The following is a 17,021-nucleotide window of genomic DNA, read 5'->3' as shown; positions in this document are numbered from 1 at the left end:
ATCATTAAATTTACTTTTTACTAACCGAAAATATGTGTTTATGGTTCATTTATTTTTGTTGGAATAAAATATGTTAAACTGGTTAATAACTATAAAAAACTGTTTCAAAAACTGAATATGTGACTGCAAAAATATTTCTAAAGTTAAATGTTTTATTTTTGTGCACAGTAAAACTCCGAGAAGTTATACTAACTTTGAGAAACATATATAAATTAATTAGTTCAACTAAATTTATTTTCAGTTGCTTATATGAACAGTTTAAATTAGTAAACATTCAGCTTATCAAAAAACATAACAATACAAATACTTAAATAACTGGTTTTACATAAGGCTTGGTTGGTAAGAAAATTCATATAAGTAAGGAACTACTATCAAAACAACCAAAAAAAAACAGGAATAAATAATTTAGTATAAATATATAAAACTACAATCACTTAAAATACACTTTATAAAATTAATTTAGTACTAATTTTAATTTAGCTATACAGTGAAATCAAACATTTGTACAAAAATTAAGGTAGTTTATTTAAGGTGATTGTAACAAATGTGTGTGCAGACTGTGCATAAAAGAAGCAATTTCTATTGTGTATACCCTAAAAGAAATGGCATAGACGGTTAAGAAAAAATTCCTGCTAATTTAAATACAAATTAGGCTGTAAAAGGTAAACCACTTTTTTTTTACACCAAAACACCCTATTTTTAACCTTAATAAATAAACTTTATTTTTAATTTTATTTTACATTGCACAATTGCTTAATTACTAAATTAATATGTTATATAGTAAATATTTTCTTGTGATCATCTTGCAAACCTCAAATAATTGTAAAAAAATAAACTCAGTAATTTTTTTTGTTATATTTATTTTATTTCTCTAATAATCAGGCTATCAGTTTTCTTTTTTAATTTAAACTTATATAAAATGTTTTAAAAACATAAGCGATCAAAGTTTGAGTTTATTAGAGATGAGACATTGAAAATGCTATTTTCACTATAAATACATTTCCTTAAATCTTGAGCATTTGTTTTTAAACATTCTCAGACTAATGAATCTTAGTAAAAATTAAAAATAAAACTGTCTGAAAGATGTTTAAAACTAGTTTTTTTTACTTCAAGTATATCAAAAGATATGTAAGTTTAAATGTAAACAGTTTTTTCTACTTTATACTTGAAAATTTATTTAAAATTATTAATAGTTTTTGTCAAAAAATGTTTTGCAAATACTGCACAAAATTACCTAAAATACTTATTTATAGTTTTTTTGTACTATTTTCTTAAGTTTTGTATAGTATTTATCATTAAACAAGATAAGTTATTTGAAAACTTAAAATTTATTTTTTTATAAATGAAGATAGTTCTAATTTTTTTCAAATTGGAAAAAGTAAGTAGTCTTTAAAATATTGCTTCCAAAATCATTAAAAAAATTCAGCCAATCCACAAAAGTTTATGTCAATTTATTCTTAGCATTTTAACATTGCACTTTAGTCTGAAAAAATGTTTTTATTGGGTTTTTATAAGCTATTTTACCTCCATCATATTGGTGTTTCTTTGGAATCCAACTTTTCTGGTTTCGAAATTTAAGCTAGATCAATTATGGGTTCAATACATATATTTTTTATACAAATTAATGCCACATACATGTTGTTTAAAGTACTTATAAAGATACTACTTATTACCTTTTTAACGTTTGTTTTTTGAAATTACAAAAGTTTAAACATGACCTTACAATTAAGATATAGTTGATTTCATAACAGTAGCCAAGAAACAGGAGACCAAAGAGACACTAATTCCTGTATACTTTTACTTAATAAAATATTCAAAAAAAATTTTTTTTAATGCCATGATGCACACATGTTCGGGTAGTTTAATTAGGTTTTAATTCGAACTAAGTGCATTGGGTAATATACATTTGATATTTTGACAACTGGTAGAGTCAAAAAACTGACGAACCTCTGAGTCAATTTAGTCCACTTTAAAGTTTTTTTTTTAATTGTTTTTATCAAAACTATCTTAGAAGACTTTTTGGTAGCAATAAGCTTTTTTTAGGTAAATATTTATATTATTAATAATAGAGACAATATTTTAAACCTTTTACAAAGTTTATATAAAATTGTTGTTAAATAAGCAACCAGTAAATATCACATTTATCTATCAAAGCTTTTAATACAGTTTTTTATTAAAGTTGTTTTACATTAAATTTAGTTTACTTTCATAATTTACCTCTCATTTATCATAAAAACAACTTACAGTGATCAAATTTTAGTTTTAATTAGTAAAACTAGTTGATTTTTAAAATTTTGCTTAACATTTTTTATTAAAACTACCTTCATAAAGTTTTCTTTGTAAATTTAAAGTTAAATCAGGTTAATGAAAAATTGTTTTGAGTAGCCTTTATTTACTGTATACAATGACTAGAAACTTCTATGAGGACTGTAGGCTTTATATAGGTTTTTACTATTTTTTTAATATTTAGCTTGTAGTTAAAAGTAAGGAGAATTTATAGCTAGTTTTTATATTTATTTGTTGTGTTAATTTAAAAAATTTCTTAACAATTTTTTATCTGAATTACTTTAGGTTATTATATGTTTTGGTTTTAAGAAAACAAATAGAGAGATCTCAACTGCTGGAGGAGAAGTAATATATTTATTCTTTCAAAAATTTATTTTACAAACTAAGTTTCGGTCAAAGACCTCTTCAGTGCTTAAATAAATCTTATTCAAATAGAATCTATTTCTATTCTATTTGAATAAGATTTATTTAAGCACTGAAGAGGTCTTTGACCGAAACTTACTTTAGGTTATCTATAATTACATTTTTTCATAACAACTAGATATTATGTTGTTTATGTTTCAATCTTTTTCAGGTTAAAAAAGCTTTTTGTTCTATTTTGAGTATAAAGCTAAAAATTTATGATGAAAACCTGTATTGCATAGTATAATAACTTTAAAAATATATTTTAAAGCTACTTTAAATGTGTTTAAATAAATAAATATTAATGATACAACTTTTGATAATTACCTAGCATGATGTAGCACTAATATCTCAAGCTGAAATTGAACAATATCTACAGGAACTGTTACTGTTTTCTTATCATGTAATATTTTTATTTACTACCAGGTCTAAATTTCAAGAATGTGATTTGAAAAATTAAAAACATTCATCTTTTAAATTTAAAGGTATTAATAAGAAGTACGGTATACTATCAAAATCCACCCAATTTTTTTTACATTTTCTTTATTTACTAATTTATTATATTTTTTTTGATTTTTTTATTTATTTTTCACTATCACTGTTACCCCTACGCCATACCCTTGTTCGGTAAGCAGTTCTTAAATTTGACTGGGTGGATTTTGATTGGGTGGATTTTGAACATGTCCCAAGAAGTACACAGCTGCAAGGTTTGCACTATATTTTTGTTAATTACCAGTCAAAAAATTGGTAACCTTTAATTTCAAAAAAAAAAGAGTGAATAAAAATTTAGTGCATCTCCTATCAATGTCTTTATTTTTCAAATCCCATTCTGGAAATTTAGACCTTGTGTTTTAAATAGAACATTAATATTGTTGAATTTCAGCTCAATATTGGTGCAACATCATGCTAGGTAACAATCAATTTTTGTTCAGATTCCAAGTACTGTTCAAAATTTCTGAAACCTCAGGCTTTCATGGCAACCCTATCAATCATCAAGCCTAACACCATATATTTTGTAAAAACTTTTTTTAGTTCAGAAATTGTTTGAATTCACAGAGATTTTGAACTCAGAGATTTTTTAAAACAGTCAATAGGAACACCACACCACCAGGCCACACAATCTTTAAAGATGATAATGTGTAGCATAGTGTTAATTAAAACTAGTTATGAATGAAACAAAAATTTATGGTATTTATATTTTGTATGCATTTCTATTAAATAGTATTTTTAGCACAATGCCATACATGTTGCAGGACCTTTAGAAAAGTCCCCTATTATGTATGATTTTTGTATTAACATTCAAAATTCATTACTTAAGTTAGAAGCTTAAGAATTTGAGATCAAAAGTGTTGCCAAATTAAAGGACATGATGTATGAAAAAACTTTTTGTCATTGAGCCACACAGTAGAGCACAGCACACTTTATTTATTTACTAAAAAGTATTAATTAATTTCCAATAAGTACAGTTTCAGGAAGTTTTAAAATTTACAATAGATATTCTGGAGTTTGAATTTAAAAAACTTAATAACATATTTTTGTGTTGGTAATAAACAGTGAATAAAAATCATAGATACAATTTATGGAAGATTTTAAACTTACACTAGGTATTCTGAGGTTTTAACTACTCTTCTAGGTGATTATGGATTTTAGTTAACTGTTTACGATCTATATAAAATTGAGATTTTTTTATGGTAATCATTATATCTTGGTAATTTTTTTTTGTTATTTTTTGGTGATGGTTAGGTAACTTCTCTTTTTTTTTTAAATAACTCTTGAAATAGATATTTAAAAGTCATTGCCTAATTTTTAAATTAATATTTCTATCTCATTTTAAAATTAATTTCCAACAAAGACGTCGCGTAAAGTGGGAAACTTGAGCAGTCGCTGTAACTAAAAATAAAAATCGAAAAATATAGTGTAAACTTTAGACCCAAGGTCTAGAAATCTAGAAAAATAGAGTCTAAGTTTAGACTATAAAGCGTCCTCCTAACGTTGTTCCTTTAAAGAAATATTAGTTTAAAACTTCCTGCTTAGTTTTTGACTTTGCTTAAACAAGTTAAAGACTTACAAATTGTTTTTAAAAGCATTGGTAAAATATTTTATAGTAAAGTAGTTTTTTCAAAACCATAACTTTTTAAAATATTTCAAATTAAGAAATATAAAAAAAAGTGTTTGATAAAAAAATGTCTCGTTTTTTAATTTATATAAGTCACAATAAATATGATTTATTATGTTGGAGTAAAACAAACAAATGTACATTTATGAACTTAATATATTTATTGTTTGTGCGAATAAGTTAACGTATAGCTCGTGGGCAAAACTGCAGGCTGCAGAGTGTGTTTTTTTAAGTTCAATACAAAATGTTTTTTTTGAGCTTTAAGAAAAATAATTTGAAAAGTTCTTTTAACTGCGTGTTCGATTTTTTGTTTATTTATAAATATTATATTGAAAATAGGCGTTCAAAAAGTCTTTTAATGTTATTTTTAGCACAACTTTTTACTAATTACGTGTGCGGCCAACTAAGTTTTTTTTTCACAAATTCAGACCGTAAAATATTTTTTATTTGGCGGTAAATTTAGCCCGCTGACTAGCGATTCCAGAAAATAGTTATAATGTATTTTTTATCAAAGATATTATATAAGTTTTTGATATCTGGAAAGGTTAAAAAAGTATTAGGTTTTATAAAAAATGGTCTGTCTTCGGTAAACAGGGTGCAAAAAATTTATAAAATTAAAAAAATAAAAAACTTTTTATGCTAGTTTAGGGATTAGTTTTTTTTTTATTACAAGTTTTAAAATTATAACTATGAAGTTTCCAATTAAAGTATTTTAATATGTTTCACAGTACTAGATTGTTTAATTTTGTTTATAAAGAGACTGTTTTATGAATATTTGTCTTCTTACACTACATCAACAACTTCGATTTTTTGAAATAATACTACTACGTTCAAAGTGCGTACTTAGTAAGTAGATAACAATACAACATTGATAGAAAAAATTCAAAGTATAACTGAGCATTATAACTGTCTTACAAAAAATATATATTTTAAAATGACCATGATCGTATAAATTCCAAGATAAGTATACATCAATGTTAAGTTCTTGATAAAAACTTTTGTTTTAAAACTTATGAAACATTCTTATTTTATTGGATATTAAGAGAAAATTTTGAAATGTTAAAATTTATTAAATGAAGTAAAGTTGAAATATTTGAATATACTTATAAAACTCTGCATTGAATTTTAAAAACACGGCTTATAAATACATTAATATGGTTAGAAGTACATATTATCTTTTTTCGTATATAAAAAAAAAGACGGACTTTTGTTGCTTCAGTTTACATTCATTCAGAACTTATTTAAAATTTGAATACATTTTTTAATAATTTAAAAAATAACTGTTTGTAATTAAGCACTGTCACCTAGAAGCACTAGTTTGTAAATGCAGTTTTAAAGAACATTTTAATTGAAAATATATTACATAAGTTCGTTTAAAAAAACTATTCACAACAATGTTACACGTAAGTGTCAAGAAAATGAAATGTACAAGAGCAAAATCATTTTTAATTTTAAAGATAACTGAACTTAACTTTTATAAAATATGAAGACAAATACTGATAAATTTATGATTTTAATAAGAAAAAAAAGACAAACAACTATAATATTTTTAATAGTAGTTACTCAAATCTTTAGGTAATTAAAACTTAATCATTATTGTATTTAAGTTTCTTTAATCGTCCTTTGGGTATATCAACTATTCTTTGTAATATTTTGCCTTGATTTTTTTGTTCTGCGCAAGTTGAGTGTAAACTCAAATTATGTTCAACTTGCTTGCTGGTGACGATGGTTTAAAAGTACTTCAAGCAATAAAATAAGTGCAAAATGTAAACTTTGATGATTTTTGTTAAATTAAATTGGTTGTTTTGTACATAACAATTAAAACTTAAATATTAATTTTGTACTTTAGAATAGTAGCCTTCTAAGAATATTAATGAATTATTAAAAACTATATGTTTTTGTTTGTTATTAAGTATGATGTTTAATAATTTATTTAATAGTTAAATTCAATTTCATACAGTTTCATCTATGTTTTAACTACAATAAAAAATACCAATGTTCGTCAAAACATACCGTTCTTCGTTGATTTGTATTCACGATGCAATGTTTACTTTAAATAAAGGTAATGCAAAATTTATAACAAAAGAAAAATATAGTGATATCTTTGAACTTCTTAAGTTAACCACGGAATTGTCAAGCAACATTTATTTAAAGAAATGTTTTTATATTAATTTACCCAAGCGATTAAAGTTGTTGTGAAGTATAAAGCATAAAATACATACCTAAGTCTCGTTCAAGCTTGAAAGTACTGCAATTGTCTAAAATTCTATACACACAAAAAAAAAATGTTTTACTTTATAACAAAAAAAAAAGTTTTATAATTTTTCCGTTGAGTTCATTTATGTTTGTATAAAAAAAACAACTTGAGAATATTTTTTTTTGCTAATAGCTTTAAGATTAAGTTAAAGTTACAGATTTCAATTTTTTATATTAATTTATTTTTTTATGACAAATGTTTATTCATCTTAAAATAAAAAGTGTATCAAGTAATTTTAATTGCTAAATTAAGTTTTTAACTTAATTTTTGTTTCAAGTAAAGTATTAGCACTAATTAATTTTTAATAAAAGTTTTCACACTTTTTAAAGTTTTTAATATAAGATTTATATGTATGTATATCTATCTTAAAGGGTAGCTGTTAAATTTGCAAGAGCGTAAAAAATTGCACGAGCTGACAAAATTGCACAAGGGTACAAAATTGCACAAATAAACTTTTGCACGAGCAGACAATTTTGCACGGATACATTTTTGCACGAGATGAACTTTTTTAAAGTTTTTTTATTAACTTTTATTTTTTTTTTTAATTAATGTTTTTTTACTATCACTGTTACCCCTTACCCTCGGTCGGTAACTTATTTTTATTTTTTTATTATCTTTATTATTAACTTTTACTATTACTCTTACCCCTAACCCTTATCCTCGGTCAGTAACTTTTATTTTTCTGTTTTTTTATATATTTTTTTTTACTATCTAGCAAAAATAACCCTCCGTCAAAAAACTAACTCGTGCAAATTTTTCTTCGTGCAATTTAGTAACCTCTTGCAATTTTGACCTGTTCCCATCTTAAAAGATATGAAAAGTAGAATTTTTTTTGAGGTTTGATTTAATCTAAACTATACTTTTTAAGGGCGGTTTTTAAAAAATAGTTGTTTTGTCTACAAACAATTAAGTTTAGCAACGGGTTTTCTTAAACTTTTTGTTTAAAAAACTTCACAATTTTAGACAAAAAATACATGTTTTGTTAGATGTTTTGATGAATTTAAAAAATAACTTTAGATGGCTGTTTAATGCCTGAAGTTGCTTTAACTACGACAAATGCGGTTTGTTGCTCATAATGCAGTTGTAAAGTACGAATGCAGCTCACAATACGAAGCAAAGGGCGAAACAGTAAGAAGTTGTGAAAGCGGAAAAATAATTCAAAGTTTCAAAATTAACCCACTCAAATGTGGAAGCAAGCTGCTTGATTTCAAAACTTTTGTATGTCTGTTATAAAGATATTTTCTTGTTTATTTTGTTTAGTGTTTACTTTTAAAGTGGTATGTTAATTTGAGCTTGTCTTATGGCGTACCTAAGTCCAGACTTAGTCTCTTTTAGAATTTCTACTGAAAATAAGTAACAAACTTCATTTGAGTATTAGGCATAAATCAAAAAAATACAAACACAGTTAAGTGCTTATTTTATAAAGAAAATACTTACGTTTTCTATTAAAAAAAAGAATAAGAAATCTTAAAAGTTTTAGTTTTATACTGGTAAAACATAACTACTTTGAGAAAAAAAAACACCTTTCTTGTGATATGCCTGACATTTCTTTTTCTACGTCGAATACAACCCGAATTGTTGCTCATAGTACAGTTGTAAGGTACCGATGCAACTTGCATTATAAGGCGGAAGGAGAAACAGTAACAATGTGTGAAAATGGAAGAACAAATCCAAGTTTCCAAAATAATCCACTCAAATGTTCAAGTAAGCAGCTTAATCTGAATGCATTAGTCGCTTTGATTTAGATACGTTTTATGTTTTGATATATTTACTTGTGCAGTTTTAAAACAATCTATAAGTACTTTTATAAACACTTGTTATTTTCTGTTAAAACCGGATCAAATTTAAAATCTTAATTTGCGCTTATTTTATTACATATTTTTATAAATTTTTAATAATGGTTTTTAAAATTTACACAGAAAAAAAAATTACTCATAACATTATTCTGCTTCTATTTAAGACAAAATAAGTAACATTCGGAGAAAAATATCTTCTAAGAAGTGCAGAACACGTTATGCATACCAGTATACTTCAAACTATTTTTTTTAACTTTTTCATTAGGATTGAGGATAAGATTTAAAGAAGCTCAAGTATATTGCAAGGAAAATAATATGACTCTTCCAAAAACTGGAACTAAAATCACAGAAAAAAGACAGTTCGTGAAAAAAATAAGTATCCAGTAAAAGCAGTACTTTCACCAAATTTTTAAAGATAATGTTTGTAAAAACAGAAAGTTCATAGAATACTTTTGTTTCAACCACAGAGAACTGTGCACAACAAGTGGATCAAGAGATTATACGTGGATCGGAATGCAAAGGGATTCCGAAAGAGGGCGCTGGAGTTTCGTAGACGGAAGCGACGTGGCTGCTTCGTTTGAGTGCGAGTGGAGTGCCGGCTTTAAGTGTCAGTACGAGTCAGGGATTTACAAGTTCAGGAGTGTTGCTTGTGATGGCAAGAGTGTATACTTCGGTCAGCTTGTTGCTCATCCAAACAACGGCTGGTTCAACTTCATTTGCCAAGATCAATAAAAACCAGAACTATTTCTTCGGGATTTGAGCTTTTGTTGTTGATCTTTTGTTTCTTTGACTAACACAAAAGTTTACGAATATTTCACAGTTTTTTGTTTTAAATTTAATCCTTTAACCACTTTTATCAGCTCTGTTGTGAAACTTTTAAAATTTTACTCGCCTTACTAATGTTATATATATCATGTACCATTTATTAGCTTGAAAACTAATTTGTATATTATTGTTTTGTAAACACTTGCTTTTTAAGATTCAATTTTTTAAAATAAAGATTCAAGTTTTTTTTTTTGAAAGCTTATACCAAATATAACGACAATATATAAAGCAATTATTCTGTTAATAGTTATTACTTAATTGTTTTATATAAGTTTATAAAGTAAGTTTATTTTTTATTAAAGCTAAATCTGTAAATAAAAATGTAACAATTAGTTTTAATATAATTTTTAAATACTGAGAAAAACGGCTAATATAATGGAAATACATGTTTTATTTAAATAATCTTTTTAAGTAAAAACAGAATGCAAAAATTCAAACAACAGCCTATTATCATTTTAAAATAATTCAAGGTTTTTATTAAACCTATCGCATCTTTACGCATTCGTGACGTTACGCACTCTCGTTTAGTTACGCATTTTAAAATTCTAAAAAATTCAAAAAATAAAATGTTTAACTATTTTCAATATTGCACAAATTAGGTTTATTGTATATTCTTTATTTAAAGTATACTTTTAAATACAAATCACCTCTCTATATCTTTAGACTAATTGATAAGCATTTAGTTATACTTCAGTATATCAGAAAATTCGTTAACAATAAGAGATTAAATTAAAATACTGAAAGAAATATGACTGTGTTAAATAATGAAAGTATGATGAAATAATGAGAGTTTAAAACACAAATAAATAATACAGCACTCTTGCCTTATATATATGAATAAACATCTAAAAATGAAATCTAATCAAACTTCCTAGCAAAAAATAGCAGTGATACTTAATAAATATAGAGCTTAAACTCAACACAAATCTCAATTGTTTTTTTTGTAAGTATATAACTAGTTAGAAGAATAGAATATAAATGTTAAGTATAAAATAAGTCGCGTATACATAAAGATAAAGATAAAATCTACTTATTATTTAAAATAGTAAAAAAAAATCTACAAGTATTATTATTTTATATATTTTTAATTTATATATAGTTTTATCTTTTGTTTTCATATCAATAAATAAAGTAAACAAATTGTTAAAACTGGAAAGTCCCCAGTCTGCTTTTAACTAGAAGCAATATCAAAAAACAGCCATTATAGTAAGTACATTATAGTATATTTGGTACCTCTCGTATCTTTACGATCTCTCGTATCTTTACTCATATTTTTTTGTGGACACAATGTGCGTAAATAAGCGAGAGGTTACTGTATTAATTAAAGTTCTCCATAGTTTTTATATATTGTTATTAAACATTATTAAGTAAAGTTATTTAAAAAAAAGAATCGATCGAAACATTTTAAAGTCTAAAGTATTGTATTAACTTGTTAATTTAACCAAGCTTTTAATATATATACATTTTTTTAATTTTGAAAAATTTGTAAAATAAATTTAAACCGTTTTTAATGTTTAAACAGTGCTAAGAATAAAAATTAATAGATAATATTCAACACACTTATAAAAATAATGATCACAGCTTTTCATTGTGTAAAACAAAAACAAAACTTATTGAGTTTGGTTCTAAAATATAAATATAAACAAATTTTTTAACAATTAAAAAAAAAAGTATCTTACATTTATCTAATTAATTACGTTTGAAATTATGTATAAATTTAACCAACATAAATGTATTGGTATACTTGTTTCTGTTTCTTGCTTACGATTATGTCTTTAGCACAATGTTAATTCGCAACTAAAAAGTAAATTATTTGAAACATTGTTATTTTATGTTAGAATATATTTTTAACCTTCAACATTCATCGAATAAATACTCCTTAAAACAAATAACGTAAAATTAAAAACTGCAAAACTTTGCTTTTTGTTTGTATTGTCACCGCATTTACGTGCTTCTTATGTAAAAAGTGTAAAAAAAAAAAAAAAAACTATTGAAGCGTATAGAAACGACAGTGATTTCAAACGGTACCTTATTATAACGCAAAGTTTAAATAGTCAGTAGTCACTGTGTAAAAAACGTTTTGATTAATGTAGTTTAGCTCGAGTATTTTGTATTATATGTATTATATACTGTAGTAAAAAATTTACTAGGTAGATATTTTATCAAGTCATTTTATTTTTTAAATATTTAAAAAGCAAATAATTTAGAACCAAACCTAGTTCATTTTTAAACTTTGTTCATAAGCATTAAAAAGATTAAATAAAAACACTTTTAACTACATATAATTCTTTTGTTTAATGATTTTTTGTTAAAGTCTTTCAAACATCTGTTTTTTTAATAATTGTGGTTAGACAGATATATGTCCTAGACAATGAAGTTAAAATGCATCCAAGTGGTGTGCGACTCGATAACCGAAAAACTTTTTCGTGCACCAGGTCCTAAGACCAAGTACTTTGAGCGTTTATTTTTTGTCGTTCAATAAACAATATGTATTTATTTATTAATAAACATTAAACAATTTTTTAGCTAATCTTAGTCACATTTTGAGATCCTTTTAATTAGATTTTATAGCAAAAAAAAATTGCTGGTTAGACAATCCAACAATCTTATTAACTACACAATAATCATCATGCATTAATAAAACGTTTCAATTCAAACAAATGTAGTCTTAATGTTAAGAGTATAACTTAATTTGTTTTTAGAAAGCCTGAAAAGATTGATCCTACGGTATTGTTGTGATTTTTTCTTTGCTTTGACCAGTTATTTCTAGCAGAATCTAACAACTATTTTTTCATAATAAATTAAAATAAAACTAACCTAACTACACATTAGTCAGTTTTAATAACAAATATGTTATAATTTTCTAAGAATAAAGCCTTAATGTAAGACTTTATTTAGATGATTAATTCTACAGTTTTATTGTGTTTTCTTCTTTGCTTCAACCAGTTGTTTGCAGTTGACTCACAAGAATGTAACGTGACCACGACAACTACTGAAACACCCAAACAAAAACACTTCCAACTTCGCACTTTACAAGAGAAAAACATGGACCCAAAGGTCCTTTTTAGTAGTTTTTTTTTTCTTTAAAAAATATATTATACAATATTAGTTTAAAATTCATTATCTAATTACAATTTTTTTAACTTATTCTTGATTTATATTAAATTTGTAAAACTAAATTTAAATACACAGTTTGAAAAGGTGTATGTGCTTTAAGTATTGTATAAAATTTAGAATTAGTGACAATAGTAAATAGTTTTTGGTTTTATTACTTATAGTATAAAATGTTTACAAATAATATTTTATGGTAAAACTTTTACAGTTACTCGAGCACAAGAGATAAATAAACCTTCTAAGTGAAGTTACTTTCTAAAAAACTTTATAATAAAAGCGAATTCTTTCTCTAGGAGATCAAGGTTTACCAGGTTTAAAAGGCGAAAAGGGAAAGCGTGGAACGAACTGCAGTATCACTCAAATGTTGGAATTAAAACGGAGGCTAGAAAATATGGAGCAGAAATATACAAGTTTAAGAACATTGTTTGACTTTTCATAGTTTTTAACATACTTTTAGTTTTGTGGATAAGTACTTTAAGTATGAAAATTAAAATTTCATGTAACAATATAATACTGTCCTGGACAAGACGTTAAAAGGTATCCGTGGTGTGCGACTCGATAACCGATATATTTTTCGTACACCAGGAAATAAATATTTTGAGCGTTTTTTCTCGTTTAATAAACTAATATAATATCTTAACTATCTGTTGTTGTGAAGTTTTAGTAAATTAAATTTAACACTATTAAATTAAAAAATTGTCAAAGGTTCAACGACAAATATTAGATACAGTACAAGTGTACATAAAACTTTTCATCAGTAACTATATAATCGGTATACTATCAAAATCCACCCGCGTTCAAAATCCACCCGATTTTTCATTCTTTATTTATTAACTTATTTAATATATTTTTTGCACTTTTTTTATATATCTTTTATTTAATTTTCACTATCACTGTTACCCCTAACCCTTACCCCCGATCGTTAAGCGGTTCTCGAATTTGACTGGGTGGAGTTTGATCGGGTGGATTTTGATCGCGGTCGTCCCATGCAATCACTAACTGAACCTCAAACTGCGATCTCTGAATTTCGTTTTCGGTTTATTTCAAACCGTATTGTGTTGGCGGATAAGCATGTCGCTATAGCCAATGATTAATAAAAACATTACTTCCAAGTAAATAACCATCCGATGTAAACAAAGTATCACTGCAGAAAAAAAAATCTACCAACGACTGTGCAAAGTAAACAAACTGATTTTCACAGACATGATGAGCCTTGTAGCAAGCTTTCTGTCGATTACCTCAATAGGAGACTGCTTGTAAAGTTCAGGAAACAGGCAGATTTCAATCGGGTCAGAGAAGAGTGCAGGTCTTATGGCGGCGACCTCAATCACAAGTATTTAGGACTGAACGGTGCAGAATATCATAAGTTTGTTGAAAACATTTAAATGTTAAATTTAAAAAAAATTGTATAGTAAACAATGATTATAAAGTGTGCATAATCCAAAGTGAGTTTCTAATAAAATTAGTTTTATTTTGAAAATAAGCTTGATAGTTAATAGCTAGTTTACATACATTGTTTACATGGTATGTAAGTTAAACCATTACGAAATTAGTTTTAGAAGTATAATTTATAAACTGACAAACGTAAATGATATTTTTCCTTAGTAATTTATAACTTTATAAAAATAAATTGTTGACTACTGTTACACAACACCACTCACTTTTACACGAAAATCCGCAACTTCATAAGATCGGAACTGGACCTGTCGAAAAGCTCAGTCTGGATAGGGCTCACGGATGTCGACACGGAAGGGCACTGGAGGCTTGTGAACGGTGAAGCGTATGACGCGGGAGACAAAAGCCAGAATGGTCTTTATTACTGGCGACCAGGGCAGCCGAACAACTATGGTGGCGATGAGGACTGCGCGCACATCAGGTTCGATTACAATCAGTTGAACGATATTAGTTGTTCGAAGACCGTTCAGGGCGCGTGGAAATTCTACGGTTCGTGCGAGGTGTGCCAAGTGTGAAAGAAAATAGTGTTTTGTTTTTGTGAATTTTTTTGTTTGAAAAACTTAGACTTGTTTTGATTTTTTTACTTTTGAATAATCAATTGTTCTTGTGAAATTTAAACTGTCACAGTTTCTTTGTATCGTATCTTTGCAGTGAAATGTTTTCATTAGTAGTTTTTAATTGTTGCGCTGATATTTTTAGATGAAACAAATAATTGCCAATTTTGACTAAAACTAGAACGTTATTGTTTTTTGTTGATAGCAAATAAAATTAATCAACCTGTTTCTTGTTAATTTTGTTTAGGCGTTTATTGAAAAAACAAGCACAGAATACAACTCGTGTCTAAGAAAATAAGTTTTTATTAGTGATGTACCGGACCCACAATTTCGGGTCCGGCCGGACCCGGATCCGGACTTTTTTTTCAAACTAGAATCCGGCCGGAACCGGATCCGGACTTTTTTTTCAAATTAGAATCCGGCCGGAACCGGACCCGGACTTTTTTTTTCAAATTAGAGTCCGGCCGGATCCGGATCCGGACTTTTTTTTCAAATTAGAGTCCGGCCGGATCCGGATCCGGACTTTTTTTTCAAATTAGAGTCCGGCCGGATCCGGATATCAGACAAAAATGGCAATACCCGGCCGGACCCGGATAGTGAGTCCGGTACATCACTAGAATAAACTAGCCTGATTCAAAATGAGGTTTTTAAAAACTGAAAAAAAAGAACTTTAATCTAATAATAAGTAGAACAGCTAGCCTCAAGGTTTACAAATTTAGGTGTTATTTACAATTAAAAATCTGAAATCAAGTTCTTGAACAAACTACACTAGAAAATTACAAAATATTGAAAACTGTATCAGCTCAAACTCACTCAAAATCTAAAAGAAAACTAGCCTGAGTTTTTATAAAAAACTAAACTAGTCTGAGGCAGTCCAAGATTTTCTAAAATTCCCAAAAATTTCCAAACTAGCAGGGTTGCCATTGTTTAAGTCAATAAAACTAGCTAGAGTGAGTATAAACAAGCCTGAGTCAGAATGAGGTTTTTAAAAACTGAAAAAATTACTTTAATCTAATGATCAGTAGAACAGCTTGCAAAGGTTAACAATATAGTAGTAAAGTTTTGGACTGGTTGTGGTACACTTAACTTATTAGTACTACCCATCATAATTAAATCCTACCTTATTTAATTAATATCTAACAAATACTAAATTCTAACTGAGACTACTTTCTATAATCAAACACGACAGTTTTGAGTGATGCATCTTTTATATAAAACACAACAAGAAATACAGGCATATACAAAATTATTAACTACTTTGGTAACACTTTAAAAGCTGGATGCTATTTAAATCTATATCAAAAGACTTAAAACAAAAAACTAAAAATTAAATAAAACTTTTAGTAAACAAGAAACTGTAAAATTTTTAATAAACTATTAAACTATAAACCTGGCTTAAATATTTAAACAATTAAACACCTGTTGAAATATTCACTTTTAAGACAAAACACTACTTACAATAAGCATTCACAAAAACGTTCAAGATATTTCGTTGCTCCAAGCTACACACCAAACTAACTAACTGCTTACATATAAACCGCCTGTCATGTTCTGATGTTTTGTTTGAAACATTTCGTTATATGATTCTCATTGGCTCTTACATTCAACCGTGTTAACTCTAAATATTCTCTGAGCTCAACTTTAAACAATAAATAATGCAAGTATTCTTTCCAAAGTTTTCAATTTTACAACATATGTAAAGAGTTGCATTTCATGAAATGCTAATTTCATAGTTTAAATGTAAACAAATGTAAATTAGTCACGTGTACAAAATGAGCCAATCACGGTAGGTGTTTAATTTTAACTGACGAAAATGACTCTTATTAATTTTCTCAGGGCTTGTTTTTGAAAAAATATTTTTCAGTATGCTCTTTTTTACTAACTAGATCCGGGTCCGGCCGGATCTCTGTTAGGATCCGGCCGGAACCGGATCCGGACTTTTTTTTCAAATTAGAATCCGGCCGGAACCGGACCCGGACTTTTTTTTCAAATTAGAATCCGGCCGGAACCGGACCCGGACTTTTTTTCAAATTAGAGTCCGGCCGGATCCGGATATCAGACAAAAATGGCAATATCCGGCCGGACCCGGACCCGGATAGTGAGTCCGGTACATCACTAGTTTTTATTTTATTTAATTTATGTTGTCCCAATGAAGAACTTTGGAAAAATTTTAAATATATAACTTTAATTTTTATTTTAATTTATTAACTTGTATT

Source organism: Thalia democratica, chromosome 4 (genome assembly GCF_965202585.1).
Source record: "Thalia democratica chromosome 4, ktThaDemo2.hap1.1, whole genome shotgun sequence".
Lineage (NCBI taxonomy): Eukaryota > Metazoa > Chordata > Thaliacea > Salpida > Salpidae > Thalia > Thalia democratica.
Note: the sequence above shows the minus strand (reverse complement) of the source record.